Source organism: Bacillus rossius, chromosome 1 (assembly GCF_032445375.1).
Source record: "Bacillus rossius redtenbacheri isolate Brsri chromosome 1, Brsri_v3, whole genome shotgun sequence".
Taxonomy (NCBI): Eukaryota; Metazoa; Arthropoda; class Insecta; order Phasmatodea; family Bacillidae; genus Bacillus; species Bacillus rossius.
This window is the reverse complement of record NC_086330.1, coordinates 219,389,970-219,415,843: the sequence shown is the minus strand read 5'-3', so window position 1 is coordinate 219,415,843 and position 25,874 is coordinate 219,389,970. Positions and strand designations below refer to the sequence as shown.

The 25,874-nt window shown below is 36.5% G+C and overlaps 1 protein-coding gene and 1 long non-coding RNA gene across 7 annotated transcripts in view; both read right to left on the bottom strand.

Moving 5' to 3' along the window:
* Positions 1-25,874, bottom strand: part of LOC134527297 (homeobox protein extradenticle) — a 700,568-nt gene that overhangs the window by 335,553 nt on the left and 339,141 nt on the right. The window lies entirely within an intron of this gene.
* On the bottom strand, positions 5,640-23,478 carry LOC134527295 (uncharacterized). The gene is made up of 2 exons (XR_010074144.1): positions 22,755-23,478; positions 5,640-22,641 (listed from the first exon to the last, which is right to left on the bottom strand). It is a non-coding gene; the product is annotated as an uncharacterized LOC134527295 (long non-coding RNA).

The following is a 25,874-nucleotide window of genomic DNA, read 5'->3' as shown; positions in this document are numbered from 1 at the left end:
GTACTGTGTGTACGTTCCGTTTTCTGTGTGTACTGTGTGTACGTTCCGTTTCCTGTGTGTACTGTGTGTACGTTCCGTTACCTGTGTGTACGTTTCGTTTTCTGTGTGTACTGTGTGTACGTTCCGTTTCCTGTGTGTACTGTGTGTACGTTCCGTTACCTGTGTGTACTGTGTGTACGTTCCGTTTCCTGTGTGTACTGTGTGTACGTTCCGTTTCCTGTGTGTACTGTGTGTACGTTCCGTTACCTGTGTGTACTGTGTGTACGTTCCGTTTCCTGTGTGTACTGTGTGTACGTTTCGTTTCCTGTGTGTACTGTGTGTACGATCCGTTTCCTGTGTGTACTGTGTTCATGGTCTATATGTCTGATATTGACATGACCCGGACTTGCGGTCCGTGCCTTTACGATGACGGTGCTGCCTTTTCGTTGTCGGTGCTTCCAAAATGTGCTGCCTTTTCGATGGCGGTGCTTCCAAATGTGCTGCCTTTTTTTTTATTGTGCTTCCAGAATGTGCTTCCTTTTTGTTGATGGTCCTTCTATTTTTAATGTTGTTTTGACTCTAGTATTATTGTAGATGTTTCTTGATTTGACTAGCGTATTATTCCATACGGTGCATGTATATAAGCGAGTCCTAGACAGCAGGGCGCTCAGTTTGTTACTGACGTCGGCGGTGTAAGGATCACCTAGTTTATTTCTTCTGGTGCATTAATCACGTAATTACCTGTTCTTGCGAACTCGATGGCATCTTTACCGACTTTAACGTCGAACTCGATGGAGGTTGTACCATCGTCTACGGGAACCTTTACGACAGCTACGACGGAGAAGGAGCAGATTCCGTTGACAACCACGTCGACAACACTGTAGGAGATTTCAACAGACGCGATACCACCAGCAGAAGAGACTTTAATCCCGGTAGTGCTGGCTGTGCAGGAAAACTCGACGATCTTCGTTTCGCCCTCGATGGAGACTTCAATGGATGCCGAATCGACAACAACTAACGAACATCGGTGCTGTTACTGTGACAAGATTTTCTCAAACAGCAGCAATGCTCGACGGCATGAGAAGAGAGAATGTGCCAAGAACCTACATCGTAAAATGTTTGTTTGTGAGAAATGTCATAAGCAGTTTGCCAGAAAAGATAATATGAAAACGCACATGAAGACATGTAAAGGTCCTGCTGTGCGGCAGAAAGTAAAGGTTTCGGTGCAACAGCGATGCGTCGATGTTTATAAGAGTATGCCTGGAAATGGTACTACTGTTGCAACGTCCATATCTGGCTCGGGTCTGAAAGGTTCGTCTACATCGGCACGGTATCCTTGCAGCTACTGTGATATGTCGTTCACATTTTCCCATGATGCACGAAGACATGAGCGGAGCAAATGCAAAAAGAATCCTTCTCGTATAAAGTTTCGATGTGATGATTGTCATGAATGGTTTACTCGAATTGATAGTTTGCGACGACATGCGAAAATATGTAAAGGTGAAGTCCGTGTGCCTACTGCTGAACTACCTGCAGACATTTCGACTCCTCGCTTTAGATTGAAGGCTCGTGAGCGTACAATCAAAAAAACAGATGCGCAGCAACCGATTGCTATGACGACTGAACATGGACCTAAACCTAAGACTGTGTTCGGAGCATTACAAGTGAACGATAATGGCTTCTACTTGGCGCAGACTGCATTTCGTGGAACGTTGAAAGACTACTATTATCTAAATACGTTCGGTGAGTCGAAGGATATTTGTACTTTTCTTGATGATATCAGACAGGACATAATCAATCAGCTTACTGATGACGTAGCAACAAACGGACCATTAAAATATAACTTGTGGTTGGACTGTCTATATGGAAAGCCATATCCGTTAGATGACAAAGTGAAAAAGTGTGCATTCAAGACATCGGCTACAGTAATTTACAGTTCTAACGATGTGAAGCAAACTGTTAAACACGGTATCCAGAAACTCTGTCAAGAAGAGGAGAACTATGTCAGTAAAGGATCTGGTTGGACTCTGTCTAGTATAAACCGATTGGAGCTAAGAATAAGTCATTTCACACCGATGCGGAACTAAATGATTGATTATAAATTTGCTAGCTTTCGTAAGTGATCCTGTAGTAGAATAGAAATTATGTAATAAATATTCTGTTTGTAAAAGAACTTGCGGTGTTTAATTCCTCGAACCTGTTACTATTATGTTAAATTGATGTTATATTTAATTTTTTTTGTATCGGCCAGGGGTCGAACCAAGGATAGGAACTGACCGGGTCAATCAGTATATTGATTGCAAATTTATTTAATAAATTTTGGAACTTTTCCCGAATTTCTAGCTAAATAATTACGGATTTTCAAGATGCCGGCCAAATTTCAAGATGGCGGGCACCTTAGTAATAAATGATTACTGCACTCTAGCGGGTAAGAGTTAAACTAACATGGCGTCAGCGCACTCTAGCCGACGATACAATGATGATGGCTTCCAGCATCGAAGACAAGATGGCGGACATGACGTCATACTAGGTGAATATATATGTTTTGAAAAAAGTGGTGGGAGTCAGTATGCCAGCGCCCTCCACGAGGGAAGGATCGGATGTCATTTTTAGTTTTTTTTTGCCCTCACCGGGTTCGAACCGAGGACTCTGAGCTCCGTGTCGTAAAGTACATTTATTATAAATATTTTATTAAATTTTTATTAAATGGATTTTTTATAATTTTTAAATTTTTTTTCATTAAAATCGGATAATAAATAAAAAAGTTAAAGATGGCGGCCGTAACAAAATTTGCAACGGTGACATCATCATCCAATATGGCTGCCATGACATCCTTATTTTCAAGGTCGGCGGCTTATAAGCGGCTAGCTCTTAGGAGTTTTAAGCCGCTTTTAGGAGTTTTCGTTTTTTCTAGGGCAAAGCGACTTTTGAGGATTTTCGAAATCCTAATTTTTGAACTGTGGAATTATTTGAGATTTTTTGGCGGAAATTTTTTTCAAAAAAATTGAAATTTTGGCGATTTTTGAGGAATTTTGGGCAATTTTTGCCCAATTTTGGTCATTTTTGGCGATTTTTGAGGATCAAATTCCAGGTCAAGGTCAAAGGTCAAGGTCAAGGTCAAGGTCATCCAATATGGCCGCTGTGACGTCACAATCCAAGATGGCGGACGACAATCATCAATCCACAGCCTGAAGCCTGCCGTCGGAGGAACATTCATATACTACTTCCAAGGCATAGGCGTGCTCAGACATTTCCATTGAGGGGGGGGGGGGGGGGGGGCTGCTAAGTTTTTAAATCAGAAGCTGAATTTAGAATGTTAAATAGCCTAAATACATTCACTCATTGCCGTGTTTATATTTGTGTGCAGTATCAACGAGATATGTTTACTAGTTAATATTTATATCCGTATAATTTTAACTATCTTGAAAATATGTTTTTTTTCCATAGAAAATGTTTAAAGGGTACTTACACATTCCCCCCCCCCCCCTCAAATTTTCCAATAGCTTGGTCCAGATCTACCTTGAAATGAACTTCTTTTTAGTGAATGCAAACACAGCAATCCAAGACACCAGAACTTTAACAAACCTCTTAAAATATTGTTTTGTTTTTTTGGCCATTTTAAGGGACCTCGTGTTTTAAATAAACTAAGGCGGCTGTATTTCCAGAACGATAAAATGTTTAAAAATATTGTTAATCAGCACGCTGCAACACTGAAACACAGTTTGAGTGTCACAGTTCCAGGAATATACTAATATTAACGAACACATTAGAGAAAATGCCGATCTGAGTGATTACATTTAGGGGGGGGGGGGGGGCATGGCCCACCTGCCCCACCCCCTTCCCTTGTAGGCACGCCTATGATCCAAGGTACGTTTCAACTTCAACTTCAGATTGCTTAAATTTTTTCTGTAGTCGCATAACATGTAATGCTAATAAATTGTTATTGTGTGCTGTTCACAGAAAAGCATCGTGTTCTTATGAGAAGAAATATAATGCCATTATATCAAACTAATTTTCTAAAAACATTACAGACAGACAAGAAAGCGAACCTAGTAAAGTTGAGTCCGATTTCATGCTTCAGGGAAGGAGAATTGTTGATATCAACTCATTTCTTAAGCAAATTCAAGCGATTGATGACCATGAACCTTTCCATTGTTCATTCAAAGACATGGTTCTTGTCCGTGAAGTGAGAAAAGGGTTGAATTCGAAAATAATTTTCAAGTGCATGATGTGCAGCTTGGAATCTTTCGTGTGGTTGGACCCTATTGGTAAACTTAATTATATGGACGCTAATGTAACAGCAGTGTCTGGTACTTTGAGCACAGTTGGAGGACATGCACAACTGGAAGAAATCACGTCCACTCTTGACATCCCGGCTATGTCTGGCAATACATTTAAAAGGTACAACGATAGACTCGGTAAGGACTGGGAAAAAACTGAAAGCACTGAAATGGAAAAGGCAGCGCTTCTTGAAGCTGAAGAGGTAATAAAAAGAGACCATGTAGCAGCTGACGGAACTCCATTACTTACTGTTACAGCCGATGGCAGCTGGGCTAAATTATTGTCTTCAACAATATAGAATCTAGGCCCACTTAGGCAGGAGGTGCGACCACTGGTCAGGTACTCCATATCAAACTGCAAAGGTCTCACGGGAGCCACTCAATAAATGGGTGGTTCTCTGAAGGCTCAGGCAAAAAAAAAAAAAAAAAAAAAAAAAAAGCTAAACGGACGGAAAAAAAACATCAGTAGAACTCATTGTCTGGTGTGGTAAGTTTATTAAACTAAGTTATACTAACTTTTCATTACCTCAAATTTTTTTTACAAACTCCTTCCTTGGCTTCAGTACTATTGCAGATTGCTTTCAACTTCCATGGAGGATTGCACGATATCCTAATTTTTTGCACGAGTATTTATTGTAACAAATTTCAGATTTTCACAATAATTGTGAAATAAGTTTTAGTCCTTCACACTTCAATGCCTTCATGTGTGTTATGGCACAGTAAAACTTGAGAATAACGACTGTTTGGGCTGCATTGTGAACCACTTTGCCAGTAATTAGACTACGGTTTTATTTCTTCAGTGGGAAAGTATTTAACATTAAAACTACAGTTGCAAGGGTTATTTAAGTTTTTCATAACGATTGCAATTATGGTTAAGTGGTTTTTATACACGTGTCCACACTTAGAATTATTTTTTTTGCTACGTTTGCTTGTAAATAAAACCTTGAGCCTACTCCAGCTAATTCTTCTCATTTGTGTTACTATTGAAGGCAGCTTTTTAAAGTTAACATAAGTTGCCATATTCTATTCCCATCATTACTTTTTGATCGTTAACAAAACTTGGGCACTTAGTAATAAATGAAAAAATTAACAATTAGAACGAAACATTTTATGAAAAGTGAAAAATGCAAGATATGTTTTCGTCTTATTTTTTTTTCGTAAGGAACACGCATGCAGACTATATATATGCTTATATATGTGCTTATATATATTTATGCTTATACATGTCTCTTGGTGCAGTTAATTTACTACACATCAGCTATTTCATTACTTCCTGTGTACCTCTCGTTGATTTACATGACATTAGCATTGCATTATTATATCGCTGACTGTATACAAATTTTTTCAAATTAGGAACTGAAAGTTTACAATGTGCCATTGTTTTATTTTTTATTTAACTGTTTTCTGTACAAATACTATTGAAATGTTAATTTGCAACGTACAAACTTTTTCTTTATATATATATTTTTTTGTCGTTTGTTCTTGTTATATTGATCGACAACTAAGTATAACTTTTTTTGTAGGGTGCTATTGTTGGATACTACACGAAGAAGGTGCTCTTCATTGGGGTGAAAAACAAGTAGGCCTACTGCACGATTTGCGATCGTGCAGAGAAGAAAGGTGCAACTGCTGCCGATCATGCTTGTAGTAAGAACTGGGGTGTTCACCAAACATCAACAAGCATGGAATCGGCTATCATTCTTGAAGGTTTTCTTGCAAGTGAGGCAATGTATTCGGTGAGATACGCTAAAATTGTTGCTGATGGAGACAGCAGTGTATATAAAAATATTCTAGATGCAAGACCAAACAAATCATTGACTGTAGAAAAAATTGAGTGCTCGAACCACTTTTAAGGAATTATTGTAAAAAATTAAGAGCCATTGCAGCAACAAGTGATGGAGGCCGTTATCCTATTTGTCTTAGGAAGAAAATTGGAAATTCTATTTTGCGACTTCGAATGGCAGTGAAGAAGGCTGCAGAATACAGGAATAAGACCATGACAGATGATATTGAGCTAAGCATTTCCGAGCTAAGAAAGGATATATTGAATGGGCCAAATTATGTATTTGGGAGCAATAGTAACTGTGCAGAACGGGGGTATTTCTGTGATGCTGCAAAAACAGAAGAAAGCTCCATTATCAATGATTTGATAAGCCCTGGACTGTTTGAAAAAGTTATGTTGGCAGCAAAACACATTGCCAGGAATACTCGTAGTTTTCTATACTGTATGGACAACAATGCTGCTGAACAGTACAATTCTTCCATTTCCAAATACACTGGAGGGAAAAGAATCAACTTTTGTACAGGAAATAGTTACCAAACAAGATGTGCTGGAGCAGTAGTACAGCATAACACAGGAACAGCTCACTACACGATACACAAGCAAATGTATGGCAGAAGTCCTGATTTTTCTGTAAAAACGTCCAACTTAAAAGGAAACGAAGGAAAGATTTGAAGAGACATTGAAGAAACGTGCAGAAGAACTATCCAAAGCAGTCCAAGAAATGCTCGAAGAAGTTGTTTTCGGGTTTTTGTGACAAAGATAGTTTTTATGGACCAAATGCACAACGACCAGACATGGATGATCAAGAGTTTGAGAAAGAACGCTCTTTCTTTCTTGATTCACTGAGAAGAAGTGATGAACAAAGAAAAAAAACTTAGAAAAAATTACAGTACTTCAAAGTGGGAGTGGAGTGTGGTTGCAAGAACGAAGAAAACTACTCACTGCTTCACATTTTGGGTCAGTTTGTAAACACCACAAAACAACGAAATGTGACTCGCTTGTGAAAAGTATTTTGTACGGAACATCTCTACGGAATGAAGCAATCATGCATAGTCGAGAAAAAGAGAAAGTAGCACTAGAAGATTTGCATAATTCTTTAGGAATATATATTCGTCCATGTGGTCTGTTTGTGGACGAGCAACTGGAATTTTTGGGAGCCACTCCAGATGGTATCATAGATGATGATGGTATAGTGGAAGTTAAATGCGCATTTTCTTCAGCAGACTTACATTTAAAAGATGCGATAGCTCAGGGAAAGATGAAATCATTTAAGTGCCAAGATGGAAAAATTGTACTCAACAAAAACCATGATCATTTTTTTTCAAGTACAGGGACAACTACACATTACAAAAATAAATTATTGCACATACATTGTCTGGACTAGGAAGGGTATGTATTATCAAAGGATAAAGGATAAAGGGACGACAATTACTGGCAGAAAGAAATGAAGGATAAACTTGCTAATTTTTACATGGATTGTCTATTACCAGAGATAATTGACCCTAGTTACACACGTTCTATGCCAATAAGAAATCCTGATTACATACTGAATGCGGGGAAGCAGTGCCCAGCAATTTCAAGATCATCACAGGATCAGCAGTGAGTTCAGTAAAACAAAACACAACAAAAAACTATATTTTTGATTATGGTGAGATATATTTCATAGTGACAGGTTTTCATAAATAAAGGTAATAATTTAAAAGTTTTATTTTTAGGTGTGCATACTTTCTTACTGTTATATGTTTATATAGGTACACTGTGCAAACTGAATTACTTTATACAGTACTCCAGTGTTTGCCAGAGTTTGTATTATTTTTTGTAAATATGTATTGAAACGATGACTAAATACAAATTTAATTTATGCTCCAACAAATTACGGTTTATGTAGATTATTTTTCTAATGTTTCGGAAAGGATGTGTTATACTAAAAAAAAAATAGTATAAACGAAAAATCATTAATTATTTAAAATTACAGAATTTTGTAACTACGAGTTGCAAGATTTTTTTAAGGCAATGATCTTCAAATATCAAAATTTTTTGGGGTATTTCATAGCAGACGGTATTGAAAATTTATTTTTGGTCATGTTGTTCTCAATTAGTTTTACTAAATTGTCCTATTCTTTCATGATATTAAACCATGATTTTAACTGATTATTGAATGAAAAATGTTTGACGAATTCAAAATTTGTTAATTTACAAATTAGCCTATATTAATTAGGCCAAACCTACATCATTTAGGCCTAACCCTACATTGACATAAGTTATCGACATTTAAAAATTTGCTACTATGGAAAATCCGATTTGAAAGAAAACAGTAAAATGAAATTTACAATATAGGCTACTGTTTGCGTTTTAAAGTTTTCTCGAAAACTGTACAAGTGTAATATCTTCGCCTTGAATGTATTTGTATTGAGTTTATTACAGTGTTCCTTTACTTTCTTTGAGAAATGAACACAATGAAGCGTTTCAGTCGAATTTTTTTAGGTTCATTGTCATTAAAAGTATAAGTTAAATTATTTTCGGTTTTGACACGACACCAACGAATCTTAAAATACAGAGTAGGAACTGAGATATGCTGTGAGAATTAATGTTAACAATGATTTCGTTTCTGTCAACAAAATTGCAGGCAGGTGAGTTTTAATATGTACAATACCAAATAAAATATTTAGTTGCTACATTGATATAGTTTTTTGTTACTTTTATTTGTTTGTATGAAAAATGTTTTATAGAGGTGTAAAGGTTTGCCAGACTGCAAACAATTCCCATGATTAAATATTATAATTAGCTGAAACGAGCACTAATCATAACAATTAACAGCGTATAATTACCCTGTTATTGTTATGTAAAGTACTGTTTCGTATTATGAATGAAACAGTATTTTACCTATCTCAAACAGCTCGCTAAACCTCTGAAGAACTTGCCAAGCATCATATCTACGATCCTATGCTTGAGATACACTGCATTTGCAATCATGTTTACAATATGAGTGAACATTATTACTAACTTATTTATCGAATGGTTTGCAGTTGGTGATTCTTCGTATTCCATGTTTACATCAAATGTTTTGCTACCTACTGAAACGAATTAATTTGATATGTTTTGTCATGAAATACAATGTCGAACACTAAAATATTCTTACCGCACCAGAACTTAACTAACTTTTGAGAAGTAGATTCCTGTCAAGGTACACACAATAGCCTATACATTTCCAACCAAATTGATAGGATATCTATGTGAGTTTATTAGGAAAATAAATATGAAAATAGGTAGTTCGGTTAATTACATTTAATTGTATCTAATGGTCAAACTCGTCTTTAAATTTGTATTCAGTTTCAGGGCGAGTACAGATCAAAGCCTGACTACAACCTACCGCTTATAGTACAACAGACGTGGCCGACAAGTACTCTTACGATACAGTACAAAAATGCCAGTTTACTACTCTGCCTACCACAGAAAGCTGCAGATAAAAATGAATGCACGTAAAAACAACTGGTTTTGTTGCTGATACAAATGATTAAGTAATTATTGTTTCAGGTATTCACACGATTATTTCCTACAAGTTAAACATTAACTTCAGTTTACACTTTCATTTTATCAATTTTATTTTATGTATATGAAATACCTAGCGATGATATCGGAGCAACTAAATGGTTAGGATGAGAGAGTTTTACGGCTCCTCAATAGTGAGGTCTCGACAGTCGATTAAGGCAGAGATTCGGTTATTAACTTACCTAATATTTTGCGCGTTGCATTCAAAATCATACTATTTACTTATCACCCTAAACAAATAACTTTTGTCCGCACGAATATGAGCTGCAAAGCATGTTTTCAAGATAATTAATTAAATAAATAATTTTTTTATCGATGTTAATTAAACATTTATTTCAAAACTGGTACATATTTTGTGTACGATAAATGCTCACTGACAGTTGACCAGTAGTTTGCAAGTAAACGCTTCACGGTCAAGTTATTGACGTAGCGCTTTCAAGGTCACTGGCCTATGAACAAGGGATGACTCCGCGTCTCCTCCAGGTTAGGGGACAGAGGAAGAGCGAGTCCACGCCAAATACCACACGGCCTCCTTCGCAACCCCCCTTCCCCCTCCCCCTAACACCTAAAGAATAACCGGTTTGGGGTGGCAATCAGCGACTCCATCCACCACCCCCGGCGGCTAGTAGTGGGGGTAGCTAAGAGTTCGGGTTTTCCACTTCCCCTCGCAACACGTTCCTCAGACACTGCGACAGCTTGCTAAAGTGTGCCCGGATGTCCCACCTTAAGGCTGTTCAAGTGGTCGAAAAATCGTCCCCACTTCGGAATGACTTTAAACTGATACATCACTCACAATAGCATAAAAACTGATCACTGAACCCCTTAAGAGCGCTGTATAAGACTCAGGGTCGCGCCGCTGGGTATTCAGTCGAGATGAAGGCTTCAAAGGGGAAGGTTATGTCGCTCGGCTCCGTACAGCGGGTAGGGCGACGCGCGAAAGAAAATCGCCCCTAGCTCTCCTAGCGGAGGAATGGCTAACTGTTTGCAGCAGGTAGTCGCGCCGGCTTGTGGGCCATCCCAGGGGGCTGGGGGAGGAAGTGGCAGACAGCTCAGATCTCATTCCTAGCCGGGCGCGTTGTATGGGGTGGGGGGAGGAAGTGGCAGACAGCTCAGATCTCACTCCTCGCCGGGTGCAGGTTGTCCGCTGTCGGGTTCGGCGCGTGACGTCAGCAAGGACCGCAGATTTATATTTGCCAGTTGCAAGGCTCGCAGATAATGCCTTACTTTCACAGCGAATTATCTGTAGATTCTCTGACGCTTCATCTACATGTATAAAAATAACTTGAAAACATTATTTGGCTAAATTTTTGTCTCTTCGCCAGATTTTTGAAGCAATGAATATCTTTATTAATTATATTACTGATAAAGTTTTACATTTTGTAGTGGTTACCATGTTGGGAATTCCGGAAAATTGTTACGTTATTTTTTTTATGACCCTGACATCTCTTAAGCTTTGTCAACTCAAAAGTGTAAACATAAATTTTATTTTTTTTCGTATGTAACTTTATAATGGGCATAATACTGCGTAATATTGTATTAATTACTTCCAGTCTGATACATAGAATCTAGTGAAGAAAAATCTCGATCAAATTCGTTAATAGGAGAATCGTACCAAGGGGTTAGAATTTATTGTACATCCTAAGAGTAGTACTTTTGTCTGCAAGGTTTTTTTTTTATAACAACCACTGTCAGCGCAAGAGGTTGGAACAAATATGGTTTGAAAATCAAAAATATTCATTACTATAACAAAACAATTTAAAAGATTTTTAAACCTAAATATTATCTAAAAATTATGTCTGAAAATATTTGTATATGTTGTAGCTTGCTGCTAAACATGATCCAAATTATTAAAACTGATGTTATCTCTTTGTTTGTTTTAACATCAATAGATATAAAATTATATATATTTCACTTGTGGATGCGCAATATGTGAGAATTATCTCCATACTTATAATTTCTGTTGGTCTAAGAGATATTCCGTTAACGTATGAAAAGAAAATCAAACGATTTGGAATGATATGTGTGTGAATTATATGGCAAATGTATGAGGTAAAGAAGACCTCACTAAAACTTCATACATAATTATTAAATTGCACAGACAGCGATAGCGATTGTTTCCTTGTAATTGGCAACCGTTTGCAAGATAATATATTGCAATTTGATTTAAACATTCTAAAATATGCTAACACACTTAATGTAGCCTTTTTTTATCTTCTACAAATGACTGCTCTTATGAAGAAATTAATAGTGGGTAAAATTTTGTACTGTTGGATATTTAAGAGCACACTTTGTTTAGAGCATTGCCCGTATGATATAGTCTTATAACGTTAGAAAGCAAGTTGAAGAATTTTATTTAAAGTGATTACATTAACTTTTAACATTTAAAATGAAACAAATTCTTCCAAGTAAGAGGATTGATACACGCACAGTATGTATGAGGTAAAGAAGACCTCACTAAAACTTCGTACCTAATTATTATATTGCACATTAGACAGCGATAAGTAATGTCTGCGCTAGCAATTGTTTCCTTGTAATTGCACAATGAAAGTCCCCCAGAATAAACCCTTCGCATATCAAATCTTTCTCCATGGCTGTGGAAGGACCGGTATGGTTTTTATAGCATACATGATCTGGGATAGTTTTCTGCCTTGATTTGGCCATCGAACATATACTACAGTATTTATTTCTGATGCCCAGGTAAAGTATCTTCTGCGTTTCCAGTCCGATAAGAATAGCCTGCAAAGTAATACAAATGTACTGAAATGGTCTAATTAGTGTTATAAAAAAATTACATTCAAAGAACTATTACAATGTGAGATGATTTGTGTTTTCTTTGGATAACTAAAAACCACATGTTTTTAAAAGAAGGTTATTGTTTTAAGAAGCAGGTCATGGCAGAAACTATCAACAATATCAATGTATTTCACTTGATAATATGTCATTCTAGGTAAATTGTGATGTCTTTGGCGTTAATATTTTTAAAAAAATCAAATCTAATGAAACATTTTTATAAAAGTTACTTATTTGTTAATAATAATAAAAATTAAAAAGCATTATTTTTCCTTTTAAATTCAATGTAAAACTAGTCTTACAATTTGAGTATTACCGAGGCTAACGGAGCTTCTCATCTCATGACGTAGGCGAGACATCAAATAATCAAGGGATGAAACATTTTTTTTTGTATTCGCGTCAAATGACGGCTTTGGTCTACAAAGCCAATTGGTGTAAGTAAACTCGGATGGCACCAGACTCTAACCGACAATAAGAACTACAGTGGATTGATTAGTATAGGTTTGTAAACAGCTCTGCATCCCGTGAACGTGTCTACATACACTGGGGTCATTTCTGGAGTGGCATGACCTACGTAGTGCACGGCTCTGACACCTTTGCAATCTAAGCTCCAAGGTTTTAGTAAAGATTCTGTATTTGTTTATGAGAATTACTTTTGACTGTAAAATTTTCTTCTGGAGTCCTTAAGGGCTCGGTTCACTCCCATGCTAGCCGAATGGCGGGATAGGGATTTACAGGTTAAACTTAAATGCACGCGATTCCGTCAGTTATTGTAATAGAAAACTAAAACAAACACCAAATTGTAGATATTATAAGCATACAGGTTTCTACGAAAACAATTTTAATTTAATTTAAGTTTTTAAGTTTGATATTGTAAAATTAAGTTTTAATTTTGTCACAATTATCAGTCAATATGTTCTACCCCCTTAATCATCTCGTAACAACGTTGGTCATATCTCAATCTCACGAAAAGTCCTTGGCTTTGGCAATGTATCTGGTTAAATATACAAGCAACACTAATTTTTTAAAATTAATATTGTGGAAGTGCCTGATGTATAGGCTGCAATGCACGCTGGTAATATGACGTGCCCCGCCGGCGGCGGACAAGAGATAAGGGCCGCGTGGAATGAGAGAAGGAACGGCCTGGTTGCCACTTCGCGTATCTCCCCCTCACCCTCCCCTTATCATCAGCTGCCACGCGACAGTAAACCCACACTTCAAGTGATTTTGTTCCTCGGTTCAATTCTCCAGCCATGGGAAGAAATTGGCGTAAGTGTTCCAAGATCTCGCGACCTTTATCTCAACGTAGAAAGTCCATGAAAAATCGAATGAAGCTTCTTCTAGCATCTAAACGTCAAAGTAAATGGTATATATTTATATGATGCAACAATTATTTTAAGAAAATTTATTTGTAACCTTTTTACAGCTGGTAAAGTAAGATGAGGCGATGTTGTAATCAGCATAACAAAAGCGTAACGCTTACAGGGTAACTAACTATCAACAGTGTCGTATTCGAAGGAGGATAGGGGAACGGGGCTCAGGAGTGAGGTGCTCAATGAAATTTTTGCATTATAGCACACTCGCTTAGTTGAATACTTGCGCATTTGTCTACTTGCTCACTTGCATACTTGCAGACAATCCACACATTCGTAGACATTATTATTCCCCTATCACTTACATATATTGATACATCACTTCTAACGCGCATAGCGGCCACTCGTCCATATGATTTTTATGGGTTTCACGGCTAGAGTATGCTTTTTAAAGCAACACATCAGTACAGTATATAATTCTGTAGTGTACAACCGGCTTAGGGCTAAAGATTTCCAGCGGGAAATCAATATATTATTCATTTGTAAAATGTTTTTATTGGCTTTATAGGTTGTGTATGGTACATGCTGCCTTACAAGAAATACAATACACATTTTAAAGTTTTATTATTTTGCCTGCCTATAAATTCAGCAAGCCTTTTTAAAAGATTGCAAGCAATACCGTTTAAATGTGCAACATGAAATGACCACTCTATGCGATATTCAACAGTATTTTTTCAGGTGACAGTAGCTGAAGTCGCTATGTACCTTTGGAAGGAATTTGGATCAGAATTCCGGGTGTGTCATGAATATTTGTAAAACTTTATAATTTTTTTATATAATTTCTTTGTCCATCCGCCCCGGACTGGCAGACGTAAAGAGCGAGCGTTGAAAAGCAACAATTTCACAAGAAACTATCTAAGCTCAATTACTGCATAAAAATGCGATGAAACTATTTAAACTATCAAAAAACCTATGGACGTCTAAATCTGGATCAGAGATTTTGAAATAAATTTTAGGCATTAGTAATAAAGATTCCGCCGGCTTTCGCGGCCATTGTCTTGCATTTATTGGCCCATAAATTTAGGCATTAGTGTTCCTAAGATTAGGTAGTTGATACGCCGAGCCCTAACAAACCCGCCGGCACACGGGAACTTGTAAAATAAAATAAGGTATCAAAGTTTTTAAAACTAGTCGGTGCTGAAATTAATGGAGTTGAAATATTGGATGTTTTAAAATGAATATTACTAAGTAGGATATTAATACATTGTTATCAGTTAAACAATTTCTTACTTACAAGAGAATGTAATACTATCATCATGCCAATGACTACAATTATAATACGCACAATGTTATTATGTTGCTCTTTTTATAACATGGTTGTATTTGATTCGAACAACAGGAAAAAATATTTTTTCTTTACAAACTATATTTACGAAATTGTAGTAATTCGACAGGCCCTTGAAAATAATTTTGATATGGTAGCCATTGATTATGCCTATGTTAAACAAAGTTAATTGTAAGTTAATTTAGATGGTTCATGAGGCTGGAACATATATATATATATATCAATTACATTTAGGTTTATGTAGTAAAGTGGTCACTTAGTAACTGCAATTACGTTTATTTTCTCCTATAATCTTCAGTATAATTTGCGCCAAACTTCTTAGCGGGCGAATTTTCGCGAAGTTGTGCATTACCACATCAAAGAACTTCTGACTCAATGTCCAGTCGTTATCTTGGTAATAGTCTGCTTACAGCCGAGCTGTTAGCAATTTTAGCTACGGTGAACAGTGCTTTTCTGAGGACCATTGAGTGAGCAACTAGATGGATGAGTCGTTGTGACATTGCTTGGACAGTTATTGTAGCAGCGATTTTTTTTACCTCTTAATTTATGAATATATATATATATTCAAAATACTGAACATTTAAATGACATGTAAAGCAAGTTAAATAGAACAACTCATTTAATATTGTAAATAGATAGGTAAACTGAATATTTCCATCATTGATTTCAGACTGTTAAATAAAATAATAAATGTTGTTTATTACATCCACAACGCACGCTGTTCACCATGTATTTGAAAAAGATAAATATGAACGAACTATTTAACTGATAGAATTAGTTTATGAACATTTTATAATGTGCCTGAGCATTTAAAATCTACATGTATTCTAAATTTTATTCTTCAGGTCAGATCAGTGCAAATAACTATTTACCCCAATAAAGAACATATATTCAAGCCAGCGCATACAAAATACAACTGCAATACATATTACAGCTGAAAGAGTTGAGGAAATTAGCTAAAAAGATAAAATAGAATTAAATAGAGCTGGAAAAACGTGTGAATTAAGAATTCGTGTGAAGCTATTTCATTATTATCTGGGAACCACAACTTCTTAATTATTTTTTTATACACAGGAAAAAAAACACTACAAAATAGTTACTTTTATTTTTAAGAAGTAGAGAAATGTTCGTTATAGCTGTAGGTTTTCACTGTGATTTTTAAGGTCTTGTGTGTTTCGGCATAGTAGTGGGAAAACCTCGACAGAAAAGTAATAATATAAAGATACGCGAGGACTGATAGCCACAGCATTATTATCGTTCCACTATTCGTCTTGCTATTTTTAATACATGAAATAATTAAACAATTATAAATATTTAACTAAGGCTATTTAGATGTACATCTCAGTAAGTTTTTTAAAGGAAACCTGCTACGGAAAATTTTAACATAATAGGACTAGTTTACATCTTACATTATTACGATGCGGAAATTAAGATTTACTTTAAATGCACTTAGATGAATCATTCTTGTCTCCAGTGATAATTACGATGTGAACAAACATTTTATGAATAATTTTAGTTTTCATACAGAATATTCTCCATTGTCATTCTCAACATAAGAACAAAATATTGCATGTTATCCTGAGCATTCATTAATAATAAATTCTTTAAGTAAAATCAGAACTAATAATCATTTTTAAAAAAGTTTGTTTTTTTAAGCCCTAAAAACGTTTAATAAGATGATAGGATTATACAATATCGAGGTTTTGTAGCGATACATTTCATTAACATATGACCATTTTGCATCATTACACGTCTTTGTCTGAAAACAATATTTCCGAATAAAATGCCAAATCATAACTGTGTAATAAGCATGCTTTCTTAACAATTGTCATGCATTTAACATTAAGTTAAAATATGTATTTGTACTAATTTCTTATTTTGTTATTGTTAAGCACATTTTATTCTTATTTTTATTTTACAGTTCGGCTGTTTGTGAAGATTTTAATGAGCATTTACCAAACCTCATTGTTGAAAACAGCCAAATTGAGAGTTCTTCATGGATAAATTTACAAGGAAACAGGATATTCAGACCCTCATATGTAATACCATATTTATTAAACCTACAAGAAAAGCACACAAGACAGTGCACTGCAGGAACCATTCAATTCAAAAAATTAATTCGTCATGGTCTTTAGAATATTTATTTCCTATTACTTTTAACTAATAATAATGCATTCTTTATGGGACTTACTCAAGTAAAACATGGATATTGATTATTTACTACGTAGCTTCACAAAATTAGTGGGTAACGTTTATTAATTGAGTTGCTACCATATAGTACGATTTTGAAATGGACTCAAAACTAGAGAGTAAAGTAAGGAAGACTGCAGTACTTGTGCAATTAATTAATTACAGTTGTGGCCTTATTTGTATCACTGTGCATTGTGTTCACGAATTTTCCAGTATTTCTTATACTGACCCCACTTCCAGCCTCCTGATCCCGAAGTAACTACAGCGACACAGGTAGAAGATTTATCTTGACTCTGAAGTGCAGACCGATTCAGGCCTCTTACAATTCCTAGAAAACAACTTAAAACTATTACCACAATTATTCTATTTTGACGTTACAACGTCTAATAAATCGATGAACGCCGGCTGCACGCACGAAAAAGTGTCCCACTACGGATGTGTCCTGTTTGCTCATTGTACGCATGCGTAGCATCTCTTTCTTCATGCTCATTGTACGCATGCATGGCATCTCTCTTCCACTCGATTGGAACAACCATCGATTTGACTTTTCAATCATATTTTCGTAGTTTGAATTATTAATATTATGTAATTTAACGATCGTCCACCGATTTTCAGCACAATCGGTACGGTTATTTAAAAGTAATGTTGAATATTCAAATACGTTTTGAACCAAAAATGGTGTTTTACAGTTACACATAATAATTCAAATTACACCCGGGATCTTTTGCACAATGTTTTAAAAAATATTGTAATACATTATAAATAAGTTTGGTGTGTTTGGAATGCGTATTTGTTATAAAATCGTGTTATAAAAACGAAATTATATTATTCCCCTACCGTGAACAAAATTTTTATAAATATGTATATAACAACTGAAACTATCGTTATGAAGTATGGCCTCGTGACCGTGCGGTCAGCAAGGCTAACTTCCCATCCATAGGAAGTCGGTTCGAACTCGGCAGCTGCGAATTTTTTTTGTACTTGTAAAAATAAATACGGCGCACGCAACATTTCAAAAGTAATAAATATATTTGAATTAATGAATGCAAATTAAAGTAAATTTATTAATTAAATTTTACTTTTCATTTCACTCCTTTGTATCCATACAAAATAGTGATAATTCAATAAAAATGATTCAATTTTATTCATAAATGTATGCAGAGGTAGATTTTATTATACAAAAGACAGAAAAATAAAAATAAAAATCTTCCTCAAAGAATATAATATTTTTAATGCCTAAATGGTTTGGTTGCAAAAACCTATTACGGCTCAGTCTCAGGCCGAATATGATATTTACTTTTCTTCTGGATCAATAATTTCATCAATGTTTTGTTATGACGTTGTCACGTTAAACTATCGTCCGTAAACCGACTTTACAGACAACCAATTTTTCGTTCTGCTTTTTTTAAGGAAGCTGTAACTGGATTTATTGTAATATCAGACTAAATAAAATTCTGTGATTGAATTTAGGTTTTGTAATGAGTGAAATGTATGATGTTTGAAAAATTTAAATATTTATCACGGTAAATCTTTATATTTACTTACCTAAATTTGTGTAACATTACAACACTGACGAGAGTTTATATGTTTGGAATGCCAATTTTTTACTTAGCATAAAGCTAAGTGTAATTAATACATCATATTTGATATAAATAGTAGACAAATCAATTGTGATACTTCAAATAATCACAAACCAAAATCGCACCATGGAGAAATATTTTTTTCTTTTTTACGATCTACATTGTAACTCTACAAGTTTACCTGGGAAACTAAATATTGCTTGAGTTTCATAGAATACCTATAACAAAATCATTATACAGTCGTACATAGACCTTTCAGGGGTTTCCCCCCTTTTCTTTGTTGACCCGGCGCTCTTAGCCATAAGGCCCTGCCGCCCCGGGCCCCCACGGGCGTGGATACGCAATCGGAAAAGCCGCTAGAGCTCCGGCTATGCACAGAGGCTGAGGCATGTCCACCACCTCGGCCCCCTGCTCGCTCAGCTCACCTCAGCCCCTGGAGCAGCACTGCTGGCGCCCACATCACACTGGGACCCCTCAGTCACCCAGTGGAGGCCGTCCCGGTGTTGTCGTACAGTAGTGTCTCGCTTATCCGACATAAACGGGTCAGCAGAAAGTCGGATAGTTAAAATGTCGGATTAATAGGGAATTGCTAATAAAAACATTATAAAAGTAAAAATTTGCTAATGTTTTAAACATTTCAAACCTAATAAACATTTTTACAACCAAAAAATAACAAAAATATCTGGCTGAATAATAAGTTGCATTACCTAGAGTCGGGATCAACAAAAATTATTATGACACAAATTGTCGTTTATGTTTCCGATAGAATAGTTTTTATTTTTGAGATGTCGGATAATACGAAATGTTGGATAAGAAAAGGTCGGATGAACGTGACATTTCGGTTTTTGATTATTTGTGCTTAATTCAGTCATATTCATTTAGTAAGAAAATTAAAGTAGGTAATGAAAATAAATCATAACATTGCGTGGTTAAGTTTATATCAATAATTTATTGGAATTAAATAAAACCTACATGTGTAGTTCCGATGCGAGTGGTAAAGACTCTGTTTTCAATGAGTAGAATTCGTGATTTTCCGGAGGTTCAAAGTACAGGAGGTGCGTTTGGGCGTTATTTATTTAATGCCTAAATTATTTCTATAAATACTAAATTGTTTACATGGAATTATGTTAATATAAAGCAGTGTTTACGTTAACAGTAGTCAAATGTCAAGTTTCCTTTCGAATGACTGTGAAAAACGGGGAGGTTCATCGCAGCAATGAAGGAAATATTTTTGTGTCCAATATAAGTTATAAGCGAGGCTCCAGATTGTAAGGATCACAAGGCAATCGCGGGCTACATGTATATTGGGTGAAAAATATTGGGTCAAGTGAAGTATTGCATTAAATGTTCTGGACATTTATAACCCGGAACCACGAGATGAAAATAAACTGTAGAAAAAATGCTAAAATGTCGTTTATTTATTATTAATTCTGCTTGCGTTTTGTAACATATTGTCCCAGCCTAATCAAAACGCGAGTCAATAGGCCTCAAATATATAAAAAAAAAAATTATTGGTAAAAAAGTATTAGCCTGCATTAGTATATATTGCACTGAATAATTTCTGTTTGTCACACAGCATATTCTTTTCAATCCAGTGTTAGTTTAATACGGTACAATTTAAAATTTATATAAATATAGTAACATTTGAAACAAACAAACGGTACGTATTTTGCTGAATGTATCAAATATTTATTGAACTTAAAACCGATTGGATGATGATATCAGGAAACTAAAAAAAGTTACGTTAACTTATTAAAATGTTGTTTGCCAAAATCGAAACCATTGAAATAAATATATATGTCCTTTATGGAAATAACTTTAAACTGAGAATACACAGAAATATAATTCTGTTTTAATTCTTGAATCACTATATTAGGATTTTGCCCTTAGTTCTGTGTTGTTTTTTTTTAATTTTAATATAATTTTGTAGGTAATATTCTATTTAACTTTTCCTTAATCGTACCAGACTGCCTTTCCCACCAGCCGGCCAAATGGTCCACGGACTGTTATTCAATATATCCATGGTTAAACCAGCAAGCAAATAGCACACGCAGAAGCAGAAGGCACTGCCTAGCTGCCCTCGGATAGCTAGCAGAGCGACCGCGGAACCGCCTGTCTTCGGTAGCCCATAGCCCTTGGTGCGAGCGTCACGTGTCAGATAACGCTTGGCAACACCGCGTTGTAATTATCGTGTCCCCCCCGCTTCTACCCGGATGACAGCGGCGCCCGGGAAGAATATATGTCTGTGATAACGAGTGTTCAACTGATCGCGACTACTAGCGCTCTCCAGCGGGACAGAATCACAACCGTGACCTTGAACCGAGCCCTTAAAAAGATGGTGGAAAATAGCCGAATTAAATTCACCGCCGCGCCCAACTTCTCTTTTATACATTCTGGCCTATTGTAATTTTCTCTTAATTTTTATAAAAATCTGTATTTCCTTACGCCAAACTTAATGTTATTGAATATCAAATAAGTGTTGTGATCGGGTAATCCAGGGAGAAATTTTGGCATCGTGTAGAGTCAATACAGCCACTGTGCGCCGGCCAAAATAATTTAGTTGGCTGAATTTTGCTACTCCCAATTTGGTTGTCTGTAACTAAGCAATTTTGACGTAACCTACGGGACTCTCGTATCAGTCCTTTCTAGTGTAGTATTATACCGCCACTGGCAGGCGCATATAGGGAACAAGGTTTAAATTTGGCGCCAATTGTAGCGACAATTTACATGCTCGGAACACTAACAAGATACTGATTTAGGTTCGTCGTCACACATGAAAGACTGGTGCAACATTTCAGAGAACTTACAAGCGAATTCTTACACCGGTTTGGTATGCATCCCAATGGTATTATTGGCGCTCATAATCAAAAAATTAATAGGTACTTTCAACGAAGTTAACAGGCCAAGGGAGAAATTTATCATTCAATCACACGTTTTCCATCTCCTCCTCTTACGGTGCATAACTCCCTCATAAGTCACGATAGGCCCATGTGTTAATGTTTCCCTATTCTTTTGACTTTAAGATTTCTCTCTGCATAGTTAGCATATAAATAACGTCTCATCCTGTACGGCGCCTGAAAACTTTTCCCTCACTTTTTTCAGTATCCCAATGCTTTATAATTTCTTTTACCTCGTTCACTTACCTGTCAGTACATGGCAATATAAACCATTTTTATTATGTACTGTCATACCAGGTGTGTTATCATGATTGCATTGTCATTAAGAAGTCTGTGTTCATAGGAGCCATAACAAAATCTTAATTAAGAGAATTGGGATTCCCGCAACTCCCAAACTCCTTGGGAGCAATCGCATTCGATATTTTCTATCCCAGATCTATAGCGGCTGCTACTGTGCCTAAATAGTCATATCTCGGATTTCATTGGTACAATTTCGTGTACACTTTCAGAACTGCAATTATGATCATAATCAATTACATGATAGTCACAGTTAAGCCGGTCACAATGATATTCATGGAATCAGAAACCACCACGAATGACGTACATAAACCACGTTTCACTAGTTGTCTGCCTGTTGAATTCTTACAATTTGATTACTGTTTTACTGTTTTTATAGGTAACATTGAGATTTTCTACCAATCTGGACATTTGATTAACTATATAAAATTGTTATTTACAGTTTCATTAATTTTACTTTACTCACAACACCTGTTGATGAATTATAGCCATGCCCATAGGTTCTTTTCCCCCATACACCGTCACCTTCTACTGCTATGCAGGGAATGCCATTCAGAAAATGTTCTTTCTGTTCTGCTATTTTCTTTTCTTCGTCTCCTGCTTTTTTTAAATTTAGAAGTCACATGTTTTTCCCACGCCTGAAACATAGTGGAGATTGGTAACATTTAATATACTAAAAAGAAAACAGACTTAATTTACTCTAGTATCGGATTACTTAAAATAAATATAAGTAGTCCTGCAAAAGTTATACCTGCCCGATTTTCTCTTTCTGCATTACAAAATTTTCACACTACATGCATGGAATATCCATAACTGATAGTAATTCTTCCACTTGACTGTGACCTATACCAATCGACAAGGCACCCCACACTACGGCATCATTTATTTCTTCAGCCTGAATCTCGTCATGTGAAGTGACAGTTTTGGTTTCATTGCATGTATCACATGCGAATGTCCAGGTTGAATACAGTCCACATCTTTCTGATTTTACAACAAATTTCCCCATGGTGCACTTATTTCTGTGTATTTCTATTAAAACTATTTGTTTCATAAAATGCGCAATGTTTAAGCATCTATTTCCTGGAATGTCCCAAGGGACATAATCATTATCCTTCTCGATGATAAGATCGGGGAGGTCGCTCTCTGATTCCTCGGAACAGAAATGAATGTTGCCATTGCTGTTGTCATCAGGAGAGGTTAAATTTTATTTCGTAGCAGGATTACTTTGAGTTAATGATGGTGCAACCTCTGGTAGCAATGTATCTTCACGCAGGGATGGAATATTTGCCGGCAGTAAAGTGACATCATCCGGCAACAAAGACACATCCGACAATAATAGGACATCTTCTGTCTGTAATTTTGTAATTTTCATCTGTACTTGTACTCCATTCGACCTGTATGAAAAGAAACGGTAACAAATAAATTATCTGAATAGCACTAAACGACATTAATACATTACTTGTCAGTAGTATATAAATGGGGTTCCGAGATCTGGCTTCTGGCTGTGGAGCCGAGAGCCGATCCACATCTCTGACGTCTCGTCCATCTCTGACGTCACGGCGGCCAACTTGGATAAGCGTAACGTGACACTTTTTCGTGCATGCAGCCGGCGTAACGGGACAAAGCGTAACGGGACATAACGTAACGGGACAAGTAGATCACGGCGGCCATTTTGGATCCGTCATCTTGGATCCGTCATTTTGGATGACGTCATTGTGTGTTCTCGAAAATTCCGGTGGTGATGTGTTTTCCGCCATATTGGATGATGACGTCCCCGTTGCAATTTTCGTTACGGTCGCCATCTTGAAAATCCGTAATTATTATCTGATTTTAATGAAAAAAATTCCAAAATTCATCAAAAAATTAACTTATTCGAATTCTGATTGATTATATCGATTCCCGTCCTTGGTTCGATTCCCGGTGAGTGCAAACATCAGATCCTTCCTCCATGAAAGCTACCTAGACTGATCTACCACCACCAGTACCAAGGTATATATCATCAACTGGTATGACATCATGTCCGCCATCTTGTCTTCATCCGCTGGAGACCACCATCTTGTTTTCGTCAGCTAGAGTGTGCCGATACCATGTAGTATAATTATCTGGTCACTAAACTTGTGTCCTCAACTGTTGACATTGAACATTGACCTTGAAATTTGACCTTGACCTTGAACTTTGACCTTGACCTTGAAATTTAACCTTGACCTTGAAAATTGACCCTGACCTTGAAATTTGACCTTGACCTTAGCCTTTGGCCTTGACCTTGAAATTTGACCTTGACCTTGAAATTTGACCTTGACCTTGAAATTTGACCTTGACCTTGAAATTTGACCTTGACCTTGAAATTTGACCTTGACCTTGAAATTTGACCTTGACCTTGAAATTTGACCTTGACCTTGAAATTTGACCTTGACCTTGAAATTTGACCTTGACCTTTACATTTGACTTTGACCTTGAAATTTTACTTTGTCCTTGTCGACCATCATGGATCCGACATTTTATGTTCAGTACATGCTACCAGAGGATACCACCTGCCGGAGTACGCCATCTTGTGTGTGTACTTGTATTATAGAGTACATTTCCATCTGGATTATTTTATTCTAACCCGCTACAGTGCAGTAATCATTTATTACGGAGGTGCCCCCCGCCATCTTGAAATTCGACCGCCATCTTGAAATCATGTAATAATGTAGCTAGAAAAGCGGGAAAAAATCCAAAATTCATCAAAAAAATCACTCATTAACTTACATATCGATTCGATCCGCTCCAGTCCTTGGTTCGATCCCTGAATGATGCAAAACATTTAATTTTATGAAAAAATAATAACTTCAATAAGCCACGTTCAACATTCTTAAAGAGACTTTAAAACCTCTACTACCATCATCCTATAAGCCATCAAGACCACCATATTGAAAATTCGTAATAATTAAACTAAAAATTCAGGAAAAAGTTAAAAATTCATTAAATAAATTTGCAAACAATATACTGATTAATTAGGTCGTCTAAGGTCCTTGGAACGATCCTGGACGAAGCTAAAATAAATTTAATTTAAATACCAGAAAAGCGTAAGGTTCGAGAAATAAAACACCACAAAGTCGTTTACAAACATAATATTTATTACACAATTTCTATCCTACTACAGAATCACTTGCGAAAGCCAGCAAACTTATAAACATTTAGCTTTGCATAGACGTGCAACGACTACTTCTTAGCTCCAAATGGCTCCAAATGCTCCAAACGGCCTCCAAATGGCTCCAAAAGCTCCAACAGCCTCCAAATGCTTAACACAGTTCCAAATGGCTCCAAATGCTCCAAACGGCCTCCAAATGCTTGACAGCACCAAATGTTTCCAGCAGCTCCAAATGCTCCAAATGCTTGACAGCTCCAAATGCTTCAAAAGGCTCCAAATGCTCCAAATGCTCCAAACGGCCTCCAAATGGCTCCAACAGCTCCAACAGCCTCCAAATGCTTGACAGCTCCAAATGTTTCCAGCAGCTCCAAATGCTCCAAATGGCTCCAACAGCCTCCAAATGCTTAACACAGCTCTAAATGGCTACAAATGCTCCAAACGGCCTCCAAATGCTTGACAGCTCCAAATGTCTCCAGCAGCTCCAAATGCTCCAAATGCTTGTCAGCTCCAAATGCTCCAACAGCCTCCAAATGCTTAACACAGCTCTAAATGGCTCCAAATGCTCCAAACGGCCTCCAAATGCTTGACAGCTCCAAATGTCTCCAGCAGCTCCAATTGCTCCAACAGCTCCAAAAAAAGGCTCCAAAATGCTCCAACAGCCTCCAAATGCTTAACACAGCTCCAAATGGCTCCAAATGCTTGACAGCTCCAAATGCATAACACAGCTCCAAATGGCTCCAA